Source organism: Macrotis lagotis, chromosome 1 (genome assembly GCF_037893015.1).
Source record: "Macrotis lagotis isolate mMagLag1 chromosome 1, bilby.v1.9.chrom.fasta, whole genome shotgun sequence".
Classification (NCBI taxonomy): Eukaryota; Metazoa; Chordata; class Mammalia; order Peramelemorphia; family Peramelidae; genus Macrotis; species Macrotis lagotis.
The window spans coordinates 710,331,298-710,350,247 of record NC_133658.1 but is presented as its reverse complement, the minus strand read 5'-3'; the positions used below and the strand labels follow the sequence as shown (position 1 = coordinate 710,350,247).

At 34.8% G+C, this 18,950-nt stretch overlaps 1 long non-coding RNA gene across 9 annotated transcripts in view; it reads right to left on the bottom strand.

The window, feature by feature from the left end:
• The window catches only part of LOC141507872 (uncharacterized), a 250,353-nt gene that overhangs the window by 18,067 nt on the left and 213,336 nt on the right, over positions 1 to 18,950 (bottom strand). For all 9 annotated transcript variants that reach the window (XR_012474294.1, XR_012474293.1, XR_012474295.1 and 6 more), the window contains one exon: positions 17,501 to 17,596. This is a non-coding gene — a long non-coding RNA (uncharacterized LOC141507872). The remainder of the gene's footprint in view (positions 1 to 17,500; positions 17,597 to 18,950) is intronic.

The following is an 18,950-nucleotide window of genomic DNA, read 5'->3' as shown; positions in this document are numbered from 1 at the left end:
AATCCTTTTTCTATATGACAATTCTTTAGATATTTGGATGCAAGTGTTGCATTTTCCCTTCAGATGGAGGACAACTAGATTGCACAGTGAATAGAATGCTGATCCTTGAGTCAGGAAGACCGATCCTACCTCAGACTCATAACAACAAATCACTTAATCTCTGTTTACCTCAATTCCCTTATTTGTAAAATGGAGAGCATAATAATAATACCCATCACATCGAGTTGTTGTGATGATCAAATGAAATGCTATTTATAAATATTATGCTTAGACCAATGCTTGGTAGGCATTATATGAATGTTATTCTCTTCCCTTCCTTTCATTTTTTTTCCAATAAATCTATATTTGGTAGCTTAAGTACCTGGAAGTTGCAGAGTCCACTCTGAATCCTATTCCTCAATGACAAAGCAATAATTAGACTGAATGCTCTAAAGTAATTGCTTTTGTTTCTTTTTTTAAATAATTATCAAATATATGCATATTCTTTTTAAACAACCATATCTTTTAGTCAAGGCCTATGTTTTTCTGATGACAATGAGCAACATGATAAGGAATAAAGAAAGTTGGGGCACATTGGCACAGACTTAGAGAATGGTACTCTATTTAACAACTGTTTATCTATTATTTACAATGTGATAAACATTTTGCTAGGCATTGGGGAAGATAACAAAGCTTAGAGAAGATGTGAAGTTTACAAAATGTCAGAGAGTTTATAACACACATATGTATACACATGAATACATATACACACATGCACAGTATAAATACAGTTGTGCTTCTATAAGCATTTATACATTGGGCTTCATACTACAGAATAATTATATGATGATATTATGAGATGATATCTGTTAAGTGCTTAGCATAATTTTAGATTAAGCAATTTGGGTAAATATAATACAAAGATTCTCTATAAATGCTTTTTCTCTTCTCCTTCCATTCTCTATTATATAGAAGAGATTAGAATATACTAACATGAGAAAGGATAAAGTTTTATGTGAGGTTTTAGAAAAAGAAGATTTCCAACTTGGAGAAGGGAGAAATTAAAGAAAGCTCCTGGGAGAAGTAATTTGTAAATTGGGGCCTTAATGATTAGATTTCAGAAGAGAGAACTAAGAAGCTATGGCAGGCATAAGAAATAATCACATGGACTTGGGAAAGTATTCCTTGTACAAAGTGTGATGAATAATTCAATTTGGCTGGAGAATATTGAAGAGTTCATTAACCAGACATAGGGCTGGTTAATTTCATTCATTTTTCTGGGTGTGGGGCATCAACTTGAACTTGAGTCAAGAGCAAACATGTTAAACACAAAGAGAATGAAAAGAAAGTATATTTGTCTTGGTCCCAATCCATTACTTCATCACAAACATGAATCACAATAGCATCACCTTTTGTGCATATGAACAAAAATAAAATCAGAAGATAGCTCTTTGGTGTTCAGCTTCTGCCTTTCCATATTGGAACTGATACCCATATAAGGAAAGCCATCCCCATCTCTACTTAAGCCAGTAGAAGTGTTAGCACAATATGGTTAGAAGTACAGGACAGAGAGGTTCAGTCATTAGGTGATTGTGTGACCTTAGGAAAGTCACCTAACTTTTCTAAAACTCCATTTTTTTTCCATCTGTAAATTTCACTGGGATAATTCCTCTCTAAGCTTCCATGTAATCTTATCATTCATGGCCTATAGTATTGGAAGTATTTAGCTCTCCTAGCTTATATGAAGACATAGATCTGACAGAAGTGTTTCCATCAGAAGCTGGTCATTGCAGTTGCTTCTCCACTCTTCACCCTTCCCCTGTCCAAAGTATAGAAGTCTAGTAAAGATGTCTGAGGCAAAAATGCAATAAAAATCTAGATTTAGAACAGTAAAAGGGAGGCATGATCCTTGATAGACACAAAAGCCTTGACTATTTCCACAAATAACTGATTTCTCAATGTCAATACTGAATTTGGCTAAGATTTTACATATGAAAATCTTAATTCTTGAAAAGTGAAGTAAAATATGTCAGTGTCAGGGTAGAATAATAAAATGGCTATTTAACAGCACCACACTTGCCAATAAATCATAGGGAATCTCTCTCTCCCTCATTCTCTCTCCCTAGTGGGATAAACACAGTTTGTCACATTCAGAGAATATTGTATACCATAGGAATAATCAGAACATATTGTTAGCTCCAATTTTCCATCATTTATTTTTCAGGGCCAAACAAAAGTGAACCTCACCACACAGTTTAGTCATGGGTAGAAAGAGAATTAGCTATTTAATGTGAACTGCTCTTTGAGGAAAAAAGTGCCTTTCAGAGGTAGAAGAAGGAAGGAAATGCTGCTAATATTAATGGACAATTGTTCATTGTGCTTGCTAGTGCTACAGAAAAACCTCCTTTTTATTTGTATTGCTCCATACTTTGCATGATGCTAGTATTAAAAATCAGTGTCCCATTAGCCTCCTTGTTTCCCCTGCAGCTGATCCAAGAGGCGGATTGAAAGAAAACAGAGCTCCCATAGACAAAGACTGATTCTTCATCCGTCTGACATGTCATGCCAACAAATGGTTTTGTGTGCATTCTGTCAGTGTCTTAATCATAGTGTCACACCAACCCCCTCCCCCAACACCTTCACAGCTAAGAAAGCTCTCCCAGCACTTAATCCTTCAACTTGTCTAGGTTGTAAAGACATTCTGATGAGACATGATAATACATATGATTTACATGTTTCTGTCACTGGTCAGATTTGTCACCCATCAAAATCACATAAGAAGAATTTCCCTCTGGAAAACTGTAATGTTCTTGATTAGGTCTAAAAAAGAAGTTTGCCTTTAGCAATCTAAATTGTTAGTCTCATAGATTCTTTTTAATGTTTTCACAGACCTAGTAAATACAGTTGCTAGAGTTTAAAGTATTCATGGCTACTGAAATGTTTCTCTATATTGTTTATGATTGTTAAAAGCATGTCAATTATTTAATCATTTCCATACAGGGTTATCAAGAAGTGAATCTTGAATAGAAGCCATCAAAAGTTGATGTAATTATTAGGAAGAGCCTAAATTCGCAAGTTCTTTCCTAGTATATATTTTCTATAAGACAATTAATAGACTGATTATTTTGGAATGAAATATCACAGTCTACCTTTGAATGAAATCAAACAGTGCTGAATACTTTGTAAGCCCTCAAGAAAGTTGAAGCATGTCAGTCTAATTTCATTCATCTGTGACTCCTAATCAAGATAAAATTGATTTCACTTCCTTCTATGAAAACAGAGTAACCTGAAAGATATGTTAAGTTAATAAAAAATATACAATCTCATGACCTCTCATGTGCGGTTAAGAAAGCAGGAGAAAGAAAAAAAAAGTCTCCTATAATCAGAATAAGCTATCACATAGAAGAGAGTAAGGATGGATAGCACAATGAATGGAACCAAGACTTTGAGGAAGGAGCTCTAGGTTAAAATCCAGACTTGGACACTTAATAGCTATATTATCAGAGGCAAACCAATTCCCTCTCCCCCAATTAATTTGTTAAATTATTAATGAAATTGTTCTATACATGTCACAGGGTTTTAAAGAAAAATGTTTAATAAACCCTCAAGATTCTTACAAATGTGACTTTTAATGATTAAGATAGTGAGAGATTATAGAAAAAAGATTAAGACAGAGGATACTTAGGTTAGATAATGGCATTATTTTTGTACTTAACTTTATCAAATTGAGTAGTAAATTTTCTGGGACCTAACATCAAAATATCAGGGTTACTGAGCTGATTGATAAGCTATTACTGAAAAGAAATCCTCTTTATTATACATTTAATAAGTAGATACTGAGTATCTTTTTGGTAGAGTATCTCCTGAGGAGATTGAATGCAAACTTATTTGAAGGTTTTAAAATGAAATAATGGGCAGTTCAGGGATCGGCTAGCATTCAAAAGGGATTCTCTAGACAACATGCCTACAGAAAGCCATCACTCAGTTAGTGATCAAGGACTCCCAGGTAAGGCAGCCCATTCATAGTTGGAGACTTTTAGTGATAAGAATGGTCTCCTTCAGAAAAATCTAAATTTTCCTTTTTGCAACTTTCACCTAGACATACCCTCTGGGACCAAGTAGAATAGCTCCCATCCCTCCTCTTCACAATATTTCTTCAATAGCTAAAGATAGCTATCACTTCCTCCCTTAGTCTTCTCTTCAAATTAATCATTACCACTTTGCTTTTTATCTCTATATTTTTTAAAATAAGTTTTATAGATGTTTCATATTTACTGTAAGCATTTATACTATAGGTGTGTCCAACCTGCAGCCCTCAAAGTCCCTTCATTTAGCACTAAAGGTTGGACACCCATGATTTATTCACTCCCTGAGAAATCTTATGTTACAAAGTAAAACAATTAAATAAAACTAACAATTTAGTGACTCTCTGAAAATGCATAAACCATTCTACATTTTTTGCATTTCCCAACTTCTCTATTTAAAAAAAATTTAAATGAACAGAAATTTATTATTTTCAGAGAATCCCTATAAGGCAATAAGGCCTTTATCAACCTGATTGTCCTCTTCAGGAAGTCCTTCAGGATTTACTAGGATCCTTCTTAATAATCAAAGTTGAATACAGTGCCCTAGGTGTGTTCTAACTGCATTATGAATGGTGAGTCCCTCAGCTCCTCCAGTCATGAATGCTAGACTTCTTCTACTGCACTTTCAGAAAGCATTATTTGTTTTAGTAGCTATATGACATTGTAAGACTTGTTTTGAGCTTGATTTCCCTTAAAATCATCAGATCAGTTCTTCCTTGACAAGTTTTCTCACTATTCCTTTTCTCCCCCACTTTGTGGAGTTGATATTTTGAATTCAAGTGTATGTGTTTCTATGTAATATATTGTCATTGTTTGTCTTTCATTCTCAAAGAATTCCATGACTTGAGGGGGATGATACCATGCCATGAAAGTGGACTGAATTTAAGTGAGGGGATACTGTGCAAAGTCAAATCTGATCTCAGTCATTTACTAGCTGTGTGACCCTTAACAAGCTTTTTAACCTTGTTTGCCTCAGTTTCCTCATCCATAATATGAACTGGAGAAGAAATGACAAACAATTATGTGTGTTTGCCAAGGAAAATCCCTAATGGGTCACAAGAATTTAGACACAACTAAAAACTTCTCAACAACAACAACAACAAACAAAAGTTAAAACATAACATTAATTCTTAACTCATAGAGGTATTTCTTTAGGGAACCAAAGTAACATGCTCATCTGGAGCCATCTGGTTCGAGTTGCTAGATATAGATTGGATAGAGATCTTATTAGATATAACTCAATGCTCTTATCTATCAGAATCTTTTTGGATTCTGTATTTTCATTTAACATGTTGGTTCTCCCTTCAAACTTTGTGCCACCTGCATAGCTCCCTGGGGAACTCTAACAGAGACTTCTTTCTAACTTAATATTGAACCATTAAGACAATTCTTTATGTATACGACTTAGAGCTAGGAATCCCCTAATCCAACTAATTCATTAAATTCATTTTAAAAATGAGGAAATTGGGGCGACTAGGTGGCATAGTGGATAAAGCACCGGCCCTAGAGTCAGGAGTACCTGGGTTCAAATTCGGCCTCAGACACTTAATAATTACCTAGATGTGTGGCCTTGGGCAAGCCACTTAACCCCGTTTGCCTTGCAAAAACCTAAAACAAAAATAAATAAAAATGAAGAAATTGAGGCCAGAGAAAGTAATGACTTGAGTCGTACAAGATAGAAGCAGCAGGGCCAGGATTCACACTTTATCTGATTCCAAATTAAGTGCTTTCTTTAATTCTATCACATTAAACTTTCATGAACTGACAAAAGTTACAACAATTTTCATTTGAAAGACTATTTATCACCACAATTTAATTGAAGGAGAAATTTGTCTTATGTTGCTATATAAGGAATATCTTATAATATTGTGAGCAATGTTTTCAATGATGATTTTGCAAAAATAAATAAACACTTTCTACAAAAGGGCAACTAGATAACACAGTGGATAGTGCCTGTGTCTAGAGTCATGAAGATCTAGTTCAAATCTGATCTCAGACATTTACTAGTTGTGTGATCCTTGACGAGTTTTTTTAACCTTGTTTGTCTCAGTTTCCTCATCCCTAATATTAACTGGAGAAGAAAAGGCCAACAAATTGTGTGTTTGCCAAGGAAAATCCCTAATGGGTCACGAAGATTCAGACACAACCAAAAACTTCTCAACAACAACAAATAAAAGTTGAGAATATAAAATTAATTCTTAACTCATAGAGGTATTTCTTCAGGGAAACAAAGCAACATGCTCAAGTGTGTTGTTTCTCAATGATCCAACTTAATAAAGGAATAGAAAGGCAATGGAAAGAAAACTAGCTTTGGAGTCCACCATATCATACTTTCTTCACTAGTATTCTAAGTGATTTGGGGCAAATTATTGCTCTGAACCTCAGTTTCTTCTCCTATAAATTGAGAGATTGGGGGATGGTCTCTAAAGGTCCCTTTTGGCTTTAATTCATGATTGACAATCTGACAAGTGCTGATAACCCACTTTGTAAAGGAAGGAGGAGTCTTCATGTTTTGGAAGCTAAATATCAGAAAGTCCCAACTGTCATTCTCTTGTAAAAAAGTTTACACTTACTAAATTCTACACATACTAAAATTCTAGCCAAGATTATAAGGGTAGTAATAATAAATAGCTAAGACTTGAGAGTCTTCAAAATTTGTACTTCAAACTTATCACAAGCCTCTGATTTAGATATATTTGAAAATGCATGATTAGGTCAGCTTTGTAGGGAGGTAGGTCCTAGGGGTGTCTGGAATGGAAACAGTGGAACTCAGTGAAATTGTGGAAGTGTGATGGGGCTACAGGAATGGCCATTTGTTCTGTGAGAGTGTTCTGTCATTTCCATGGATACTGGGTCTGTGTCAGTGGAGACCCCAGAGTTATGCAGCACATAGCATGAAAGAGAAGATTTGTAATTAAAAAAATTTTAGAGCAAGTTGACAGCCAGAACTATATATTAATCTTGGTATGATGCCCATAAAATGTCTGATTTTTCAGTAGAATTAATGACAAATATATTCAGCAAGATAAATTAGCTACACAATATATCCATAGGTAGTTGAATGAATTGATACCATGTGGGCTTATTTAAAACTGTCCACTTAAATACTGGTGAATTTCTACCAACTGTAAAGATTGTAGTGTAATTTGGTGAACTGCTCTCTTTAGCTTGACTACTTCTTTAATCTGCTCCTACCTAACATTCCATGGCTATATTCCTTTAAAATCCTACTTTGATGCCTCATTGTAGCATGGGGTAACCATGTTTCTTGAAAATTATGTGAATTGAATGCAAGCTCCAACGGGTCCTACCAATTTGGAAATGTTATGAGTAAAGACCTCCCAAGAGAATATCTCTCTGATGTTCAAGGATCACCTTTAGAAAGTTCAGAAAGTCTCACTTGGTGAAACCAAGTATCAAATATGCTACAAATATATTGGCAGGCAAATAATAAGATTGCTCATCACATGTTGATTTTTTTTTTTTAGCCCTAGCAACTCAACAAAATTTCATTGAAGAATAGTGACTTGTACTAGTAAACAGAGTGCTAACATTGATGAAATTCTAGTGGACAGAGAGCTAGTTTTAGGGTCACCAGGCAATTCCTATCTATATCACTTCCTATTGGAAAAATCATTATATCACTTAGGATCTCAGTTTCCTTTTCTGTAAAGTAAGGTAGTTGAAGTAAATAAGTAAAAAAAATAAAGTAAATGCATTTGATCCCTAAGGTCCCTTCTAACTTTAACTATATGATTCTACTATGCTTAAAAACATAAGAATTGTCATTAATAATTGAGGACTAGACTTTTGTTTTACTATGACTAAAGGATATGCATTTACTTTATTTAAAGCCATAGCAAATCATACTTTGAAATACCATTTAGTATTGAAACTATTTTGCTATAGTATTTAGTTAAGAAAAACTGGACTATCATAATGACAAACAAGGTTTATGCACATATTGTGTGGAAGGGATTAAAGATCTTTAGGTTTTTAGCTGTACTTGGATATGTAAAGTGGTGCCATTATAGGCTTGGAGTACCATTAAATAACAAAAGCATCTGTTAGTCAAAGAATTTTCCAGTTTGCAGAAATAAAGGTAACCATTTTAATGGAGAACACTCCCATAAGCTTGTTTGACATTTTAAGTGAGTAAATCAAGTAAATCTTGATTCTGGCTTTAATCTGGATTATTATTCTGGCAATCTCAATTTGGCTAATTATTTATATTTTGAGGGAGTTTAGTTAGAATGAGAAGGATTAGAATCCCATGTAAGTGCATTTGAAAGCAATGTGTGGTATTTTCCTATATATTTAAATTCCTTCAAAGAAGTCACCTACTTTTATTTCTGCATATATATCTGTGCAGATGACCACCATATTTCCCTGAGAGAGACCTCAGAAGTCACCGAGACCAGTCCCTTATTTTATCACTGAGGAAACTGAGGTACATTTATCTGGGGAATTATGCAAGTATTAAGTGGGAGGAGGAGAATTGGAACTTGGGTCTTCTGAGTATAATTCAAGAGTTTTTTCTACTATTCTATTTTTATAGATGTAATCCCAACCCCATCATCAGTTTTCAATTTTATATTTCTAGCAGCCTACTAGACCTTTCAAACTATACTTCTTTCCATTATTTTAAACTCAGTGTGCCCAGAACTGGTGATCATGTTTTCCCCAAATCTTCCTCTTTTATGACTTCCTTCTGTTTGTGGTATTTCTATTCTAAATGACTCAGAAGCAAGAGAATCCTGAATTCTTGTTCTCCTATTCTACTTCAAAAGAAACTCTGTAATCCATAAGGGAAAGAGGAAAGTTCCAGAGAATGCTCAGCAGCCCATTATCTACTACATCAACTCCAATGGCAGTATGCTAGATGCTGCCCAGTAAAAATGATCCACATTCCCCAGTAACATGGAGTTCTGTGTCCAATCGGTGTGAGTGTGTGTGTGTGTGTGTGTGTGTGTGTGTGTGTGTTTATGTGTTCATGTGTGTGTATATCACAATAATGTTGTGTAACAAACTATCCATATGTGTGGGAATCAGGGTTTGTTTGACATGTTACTTAGAGGAAGAGACCTTGGGAAAGGAAATCATATACCTTTATGAAGGACTAAGTATAATGACAGGTATAGCTCAGTGGTACAATGGATAGGATGCTGAACCTGGAGTCAGAAAGAGTCATCTTCTGGAGTTCAAACCTGGCTTCATGTATTTATTTTGTTTGTCTCAATTTCTACATCTGAAAAATGAATTGGAGAAGGAAATGGCAACCACTGCAGTAGCTTTGAAGAAAACCCCAAATGGGATCACAAAGAGTAGGACCTGTTTGAAACAATTCAACAACAACAAGCAACAGACAGCTCCCTAGTAAGTTGTCCTCTTTTATTCATTCAATAAGAGATAAGGAGTCATGTGGAAAGAGTATTTAATTTGGAGTCAGAGATCTTGGATTTAACTCTCAACTCCATTATGTAACTTTCTTCAGGGCACTTCCTCACCATGAACCTCAGTTTCCCATTTGTAAGAATAAAACAAAAGAACAAAAACTACAATGTTGAACTAGATGATCTCTAATTGACGTTCAACTCTAGATCCTGTAAAATAACCGTTTATTCCCTAAAGTCTCAGTTCTTTCAAAATGTTTCTCAGATTTGTCCCTGGTAGAACATTCCTGCTGCCACCAACCCCAGCATTTGGATATTGGTCCTTTTGTTTTCAGTCTCTTCCCATGTCAAATTTATCCACATATTACTCCTAGAATAATATTCTTAAAACCCAATTTTTGTCATATTACTTACTCAATAAAAAATAGATGGCAAAACTTTTGATGGTGTGCTACACTATCTTCTCCCTGGACTGAATACTTGTACTGACAAAGTTTGCTGTAAAAGAATTTCTCTGATAATTCATTATGATGGAAAGTGAAAGTGATTCTGGATTCCAGAAGACTTTATAAGTAGAACACAAATTTTTCTGGCTCCAACCAACATGTCCAGGATTGTTTCACGCAATTTCCCTTCACCCATCCAACACTCTATTTCCTGTTTCTATTTCCCATGCTTGTAATAGAAGATTATCTCTACCTCTTAGATTCTCACTCAAGGACCTTGCTTCAGGAGATGAGAATTGAATGAGGAAAAGGTACATTCTAGACTTCAGGGTCAGACAGAGCAAGAGATAAAATATTTACTTCTGGGAATATAAGTAGAAGATTTTGTGTGGAATGTGGAGTGTATGTAGAGGAGGAATATGAAATGTTTAGAAAAAGCAGACTGGAGTCAGACTGCAAAAAACTTTAAATGCCAAATTGAGGAGTTTTTCCTTTCATCCTAGATGCAAAAAGAAAACCTCTGAAAATTCATGAGCAGGGGAGTAATGGGAAGATTATTTTAGATTAATTTGTTTAATTCAGATCAATTTGTTTATTGTTTTAGAAAATGGTGAAGTAGAAGTCAAAGAACTATGTTCAAATCCATATACTGACACTCACTATGGATTTGTGGGCCTTAGTTTACTTCTTTCTAATGGAGTTGGACTAGGAAACTTCTGTGATTCCTTCCAGTTCTAAATCTGATCATAGGAGGATGGATTGGAAAAGAGAGAGTCTAGGAAAGAAAGACAAAGTAGTCTACTTCAACAGTCTAGAGAATAATAATAATAGCTAACATTTATTTATATATATGTATAAATAAGTTCTTTATAATCATTTCAACAACTTTGGGAAGTAGGTACTATTATTATTTCTGGTTTTTTACAGATGAGGAGATTGAGGCAAAAAAGATTAAGTGATTTGTCTAGGGTGACCCATGTAGTAAGCATCTGAGGCTTGATTTTGAACACAGGTCTTCCTGACTCTAGAATCAGCATTATATTCATCATGCTACCTAGTTGGTAAGGAAGAAGCTAGGGAAAGATTTATGCTATTAAAGCAATGATCATACCTTTTGATGCATACATGTACATCAAATGAGGAGACAGGGTATTTTGTCTGTGTTGCTCTTACAGAAAGTATCTACACATTTGTGCTCAAGGAGTGTGAACTGATGATGAGACTTCTGGGAAAGAAAATGTTAATTCTGTTCTCTCCTATAGTTCTATATGAATATTTTATAGGATTTACAGCTATAGGATCTTGGAAGTCATCAAATTCAACTCTCCTCCTCTCCAGGTGAAACAACTTAATGAGTTTCAAAGACTGAAATGACTTGCCTAAAGTCACACAGATAGATAATAGCAAAGCTGGACTTCCAGTCCATGTCCTCTGTTTCCAAATCTGGGGCTCTTTCCATTACGCTAAAATCCAGTCTTAAAAATCAAGGTTTGAAATATACTTGTGAAAATTACAGAAATCAAGGGTTTTTATCTTACTATAAATTTTGAAGTACTAGGCATAAAATGGCAATCTGAAGGTAGTTTTGCTGACTTGGTTTTCATCACTGTCAGTACCTTATGTCTAATAAAGAAAAACTTTCCTTGGAAAGCAAAATAAAACTTCTTATGTCTTAGAATAAATTATCTGAGTAGCTCATCACTATATTTAGACAGGTTTTGTGGGAATATTAAATAGGCTTTTGATGGCATTAAATATATTTTTTCTAATTTTTTTTGCTTTAAAAGAATTTTCACCTTTTTGATGACTATAACACAGTGAAACTGTCACATTTTATTTTCCCTAGAAGTAAAGAGAATTAGGTGTGAAGTTTATTATTTTATTGTAAGACTTTTTTTCTGCTATTCATGCAGAGTTACACTTTCTTCTTTGTCTCTATTTTTGATATTCTCCTTAGTTCCAGAGATGGAAAGTCTAATGTTATGGAAAGAGTCAAGAGTCAGGGCCTGGGAGGCACATTCATAGCTATTGTTTCCAGTTATGCCTTAGGCCAAACTGATCAATTCAAAACCCTTTTCCCACTTGATAGCTCTTCATATACTTGAAGACTTTCATTCCCAACCCAACAAACATTTATTGATCACCTACTATATATATATAGGATTGCACCAGGAACTGAGAATACAGAGATGAAATGACATAATTCCTACCCTTAGAGAGCTGATATTATTTGGGGAGAATACAACATGAAGACAAGCAAACCTCTGCCTAATTCTCTAGAAGGAGGGAAAGAATGGCAATAACTAAGGAGATAAAGAAAACCTTCCTGTAGCAAATGGCTCTTGAGCTTAACCATGAAGAAAGCTAAGGAATATAAGAGGCAATGGGAAGGGAAGAATGTATTCCAGACAAGGGGCATAGACTGAGCCCTAGGCATAAGATTTGAGAGGGAGTGAGAAGTTCAAGGAAGAGTTAGTAGGTCAATTTGTCTTGAATATGAGTGTGTGAAAGGGAACAATGTACAAGAATCTTAGAAAAGTAGTCCAAGATCATATCCTCACACCAAGCAAAAAAGCTTAGATTTTATCTCAAAAGCAATAAGGAACTACTAAGGTCTCTTGAGCAGGAGAACGACATGGTCCAAACTTATACTTTAGGAAAATGATTTGGTAGCCATGTAGAAGAGAGAATGCAGAGGGGATAAAGGAGTGGGAGCTAGGAGTCCAACTAAGAGATTTTTAATAGGACAGACAAGAGGTGAAAAGGGCCCAAAATAGGATAATAGCTTCCTCAGTAGGGATTGGCTATGAGAAATGTTGAAGAGTAGAATAAAGAGCAGAATCAAGCATCTATTTGGACATGATGGATGAAAGGGAGGAAAGAATCAATGATAACTAAGGTTTCTGACCGCCAAGATGGTGGGGCCATCAACAGAAATAGGGAACCTGGAAAGAAGAGAGAGTGGAAGTGGGGAAGATGGCAAGCTCATTTTGAGATTCACATTTGAGACTGATGAGCCAAAGTGACACAAAGGTGAAATTCTAGAGGAGTGAATATTGATTCCCTCATGGTCTGAGTCTTTAAAGAGAATTGGGACCAAACAATGGCACAAGGAAGTCAATGGGAATGTGTTTTTGCTTTCTTAAATAGATGGTTTCACAAAAATATTTGGTCTAGGAAGAACTCAGGGAAATCATTTAGCTTACTTTACTGTCTCTGAGTAGAATCACATAAATTAGCATAAAGACATAGTCCTTTGATTTAAAATCTTTAGGAAATAAGGTATATGGAACAGAAAATGACTACATAATGACCTCTAAATTTACTATAAAACTTTTTAAAGGACATACACTATTTTTGCACAAATTGAGTTTTAGAAACAAGTATAATTTCAAATGGCAATACCCTTTCTGTTTTAGGATTTCAATTTGAAGGCACATTTAAACTACATAAGTAAAGAAAAATGTGCAGACAAAAAAATGTGAATTCATCATTCTGGATTCTTATTTTGAAAGAGTGAAACAGACCTTCTTTTCTGTGCCTACACTTGTCTTCTTGGCCCAAGCTGTGGCTATCCCACTTGCGGTTTACAGAAACTAGCTTCACACAGGCTTCTTTGCCTTCCAGTTTCACTCATTAAATTTCTATCAAAATAATTTTTCTCTCTCAATTTCTCTTTTCCTTATTCTAGCTCAGAGATGACCAAATTACAACTTTTGAGATACCTGCCATGGCTAAAAACTTTTATCTGAGATTTCCATCCCTATAGTTATAAGAGAAAATTCTTTTTTTCCTTAATCTTGATAAATCCAAAATCCCACTCAGTATTAGAAAAGGAAGGAAAAAAAGGAGTAATGGAACAGCTAATTGAGGAAAACCACATTGGAGTCTAGAAAAATCTATACAGGGATCAAAAGTCTCCCCATGAATGTCCTTGATCTACTTCATATTCTTTTCCCATGGCTCTCTTGTCCATTTCTCATTCTTCAATATTCTTCTTTTCTTTTAAAAATAAAATTAAGGAGAGGGAGGAGTTAAGGATGACTGAAGTTGTGAACTAGAATTTCTAGAAGGATGGTAATACTCTTAATACAAGAACTTCATGGAGGAAAAGTTGTATTTGAAGGTAGGGTGGGATGGATTACAAATTCCATTTTGGAGACATAACATTTGTGATACCTTCAGTTCATCTGGTGGTACCCAGTAGGCATCTATATCATGATGTGGGACTCATATTCTGGAGAAATATTAAAACTGGATAGATAGATTGGATTTTGTGTACTTGCTGTTGTCTTTTTTAAAAGTCATTTCTGACTCTTCATGACTCTACTCTAAAGATACTGAAGTGGTTTGCCATTTCCTTCTTTAGTTCATTTTATACATGAAGAAACTGAGGCAAACAGAATTAAATGACTTGCTTGGAGTCACATAGCTAATGTCTGAGGCTAGATTTGCATTCAGAAAGATAATTCTTCCTAACTTCAGATCTGACCTTTTATCCAGTACACCAAACATGTGCTTAGGGTTGATCTTTTACTTCATGAAAACTGATGAGACTGTCAAAAGAAAAAAAAAGAGGGGCCAGGATAGAATCTTGAGGAATACCAACATTCAGTCAGCAGAAGATAGAGTTGAAAAATTTCCATAGGATCAATTGTCCAATACTATCTGTTTAAATGATGGAGTTGAGCTCATATGACTTACTTAACATCAAAAAAAATAATGAGTATCAGAGGTGAGTTCCCTGACTCCAGATTCTTTCTATCATGCTATATCCACTTATTAGGTAGAATGAAAACCAGGAAGGAATAGCATCATACAAATCTAAAGAGAAAAAAGTACCCAGGAGGAGGGGTTGTTTAGAAATATCAATATCATGACCTTGTCTAGAAGGATAAGGATTAAAAATTTAACATTAGATTTAAGAAATAAGATGTCTTTGGTTATTTTGAAAAGAGCAATTTCAGTTCAAATTTGCAAATGAAACTGATGTGGTATGGGGGAAGGAGGGAGAGAAAAGTTTTAGAATACCCAATGTGAGTACTTGAATACAATGAATTAGATAAGAATAGAATGACTGGCAATCTAGATTGCTTCTCTATTTGAGAGTAGATAATGAAAGGAAATCATGGATTCTGTTAGCAAGATTGTATAACTTTCTTCAGGAGTTTTCAGCAGCATCTGAATCAGAAGAGAGATAATGTAAGGTAACCCAATGTTGGGGTTGGCAAGATATAGAGAGTAATAGGTAAAGGGGACAAAATTAGAATGAGAAGAAAGTTAGAATGGGAGAGATGAAATGCCATTAGGTTGTGATGAAGAGGGAAAACAGTTTTATAAAAAAAAGTACAAAGAGAGACAGAGGGATTATGCTCAGAGGAATTTCAGAATTCTGGATATGGAGGAGTAGGATTTAGAGATGATGATTAGATCAACCATCTTAAAGTGTGATTGAGATAGATTGAAGGCACAAGTTACTTGCATTGAAGAGATTGCCATTAGACCTCAGTTTGCACAAGAAAACATCATGTTTATTGAAGTCCCTGATTATCAGGGTAGATGGTGAGCTAAATACTGAATTGCATGAGAAAAGATGGGAAATGACCAATAGATAATAGCTACCAAAATCCAGGTCAAGTCATTTATATAAATGATTTCATAAATCCCAAAGCAAATAATCCATTGAGTAATGGTGGCAAAGGTAGAAGTGGTAGTGATGAGCATTTCCTTTTACTTGACCTGAATGCCAAGTTACTTGGAGAAAAGACATATCTAATATTGGAGAGAAATGATTGGTGATTTAGTGTAGTTGTATCTTCTGGAATGGATACAGGTTTGCATGACTAAGATAAGACAGGAAGAGAGTGAAAGGAAAAGGTTTAAGAAAAGGCTAAATGGAGCACAATGGAGAGAAAGGGCAGAGTGAGATAAGAAAATATAGCAGGTTGGATGAGAATGAAAGGGTATGGTATGATAGCCTGGTAAGGAAGTTTTCACCTAGGCAGTCCTAGGTGAATTAAGAGAGATTAAAGGATGAAGAATCTGCTAACCATAGAATAGAAATATAATAATATTTGAAAGATTCTACCCTCAATGACGGAGAAAATAATAGAGGAATTCTTTCTCTAATATTAGAGAAAAAAGTATCAGGGGCTCTACATTGATCTGGTTCTTGTGGGGAAAGTTCTGGTCTTGGTCAAAATTCTGAAGATAAATGTTTGGCATTTAAAACTCTGGTTATGGTGGAAAGAGATCTGGTATCCAAGGAACCTGAACTGATTTGGGTCCAGTAGTGACAGCTTTGGAAGTAATGGAGAGCTCTAGCATGAATCACTGTAGTGAGTTAAGTTGGAGTAAAGTAGATACCAGGAATAGGTTTGGATGTTTTTGGATCTTTGTTTTCAAACAGTATCATGGAGTCATATCTTGACTTGTACATGAATTGCAAATAAGTGAGGCAGATTTGCATAAAATTATCAGCCTCATTCTTTCTTCTAGAGTCATTGATAACAAGGGGAAAAGCAAAAGTCAACCTTCTGGCAATATGGAAGGGAAGGAATTGGAACTTCCAATGGGCAGGAGGAAGCTAGGAAGGTCCATTAACTCAGAAGATACTATCTAAAGGTGCCTTGCTGATGTGGCAATCACTTAATCTCTTGATATTCACTACTGCTCTAAATATTTTGGGTATTTGTAACCAGAAAGCAGGTCTCTTTTTCAGGCTAATACATTCCCAATCTCTTCTATCAACCCTCATATGGCAGTCCTCTCATCATTCTGTTTTCTTTCTTGTGGAGTCTAACCCTTGTTTGCCAGTGACTTTCCATAAGTATGGTAACAAGAATCAAACACAGCATTCTAGATAGAATCTGACCAAGACAGAGTACAGAAAAACCCTTGTGAACCCTTGGGTCCTGAACACTATATCTCTTGAAATAGGGTCTACAGTAATGTTAGTTTTTAGGCTGCTATATCACAACTATTGATTAATTTTGAATTTTTTACTCTGTTAAAATTTTCAATTATTTTCTATTCATGCTTCTTTTGCCTTATTCTCAGGAAGCTGATTCTTTGAATCAATGTATGCTACTTTACTTTATCTCTATTTCATTGTAAAACCAAATTTTCAACCCTACTTTCTAGCTGTCAAGATTTTCTTGGATGCTGATTCTTGCATAAAATATACTATTACTCCCAGCTTCCTGATCTGCAAGTCTTATATATTTTACATGAAACTTAAAGGGAATAAGACCAAGAAAAAATCACTAGAGAATGCCATCAGAACCCATTATCCAAGTTAACACTGACCCGTTTATAACTGACCTTTCCATCAATTCTGAGTTCTAATAAGACTAATATCTAACAGAATTTTTCCTTCTACCCCACAACGTGAATTAAATTAGATTTTTCCCTAAAAGGTGTAATATGGCTTCCTGGTCACATGGATGCAAAAAAGGTTCTATCCACATGGATCAGTGCCCTTTGTATTTGATAGAAACCTAAAGACCATGAGTTACTACACTTTCCTTGCTGACAAGTCTAATTTCCCTATGGAATTGAAGGGAGTCACAGAAACACAAGGTAAGTGCTGTCTTACCTCACAGTATCTTGAAATGCTTTGCTCAGTGTTGATCTGCTGAAATATAGATGTAGCATATTTTCAGTAATATTCTGATCTATCAGTCTAGTAAATCTGTCAAAAAAAAGAAAGTTAATCTGTCATGATGTTCCAGCTATTAGCAAACATACTCATAAGCATCCCTTTTGCCATATGTTTCAGAATTTTGTCAGGAATTGAAGTCAGGTTCACTGGTCAATAGTTCTTAGATTCTGTATATCTTTTGAAAACTGAAATCTTATCTACCTGTTTCTAGTTCCATGATTATTTCTGCACCATTTCCCCAACAATACTGACTTAAAAGTTCCATAGTCATATTTCCTTGCAATTTCAATCTCATCATTCTCCATCTGGTGACAAGATCATTGAGGATGGTTAACTATTGTTTTACTAGATCCTCAACTGTTAATTTTCAATTGCTTGTTAAACTATTTTAATCTATTATTCCCAATCTTTTTTTCTTGGCAGAGGAAATTGAAACAGCATAAGATTTGGGCCTTCAACCTTATCTCTGTTGTCTAATATCATTGTCCCAACACAACAGTGGTCAGATCCATTCTTTGTTTCTCATTTTATCCTCAACTAAAAGCTTTTATGTTGTTTTTAGCATTGTAAATTATCTTACTTCATTTTCAACTCTAGAATTTTATCATATTATTCATAGTGATTGTGCCATATTTTTCTATTCATCTCATTATTTGGTCTTTCATACATCTTCTATGTGTCTTTTTTAATAAGTTAAGTAGTTTGATGAGTTCTTGAAGTATCCACATCATTCTAGGTAGAGAATGCTTTTTCATCTTCATAATAATTATCTTATTTTCTATCTTCAGAGTTTAATTTTGAAGAGCATCCTATAGCTCTTGCCTGATTTTACCTATAGAATTTGAGGTCCTGTGATCTTACCTCTTCTTTCTCTGAACCTTTTTTTGAAATCTACTTTACCCAAATGTAGGAGATACATACATATGTACATATATGTATATATATATATGTATATACATATATATATATATATATATATATATATATATATATATATATATATATATATATACACACACACACACATATCTAAATTGACCAGATTCCCTTTCTTCCATTCCAGATTTTTAGAAGTGATCATTTGTCTCCAGGTTCTTATCATTTTTATTTCAACATCATTTCATAACTGTTTGTTAAACTTAGGTCCAGAGTACCAGTTTCCCTTGTTTTAAGGAAAAAAATTGTTATTAAAGCAATACAAAAATTTATAAGATGTTCTGCTATTTTTTTAGTTTTTGCAAGGCAATGGGGTTAAGTGGCTTGCCCAAGGCCACACAGATAGGCAATTATTAAGTGTCTGAGGCCAGATTTCAACTCAGGTACTCCTGACTCCAGGGCTGGTACACTATTCACTGTGACACCTAGTCGCCCCAAGATGCTCTGT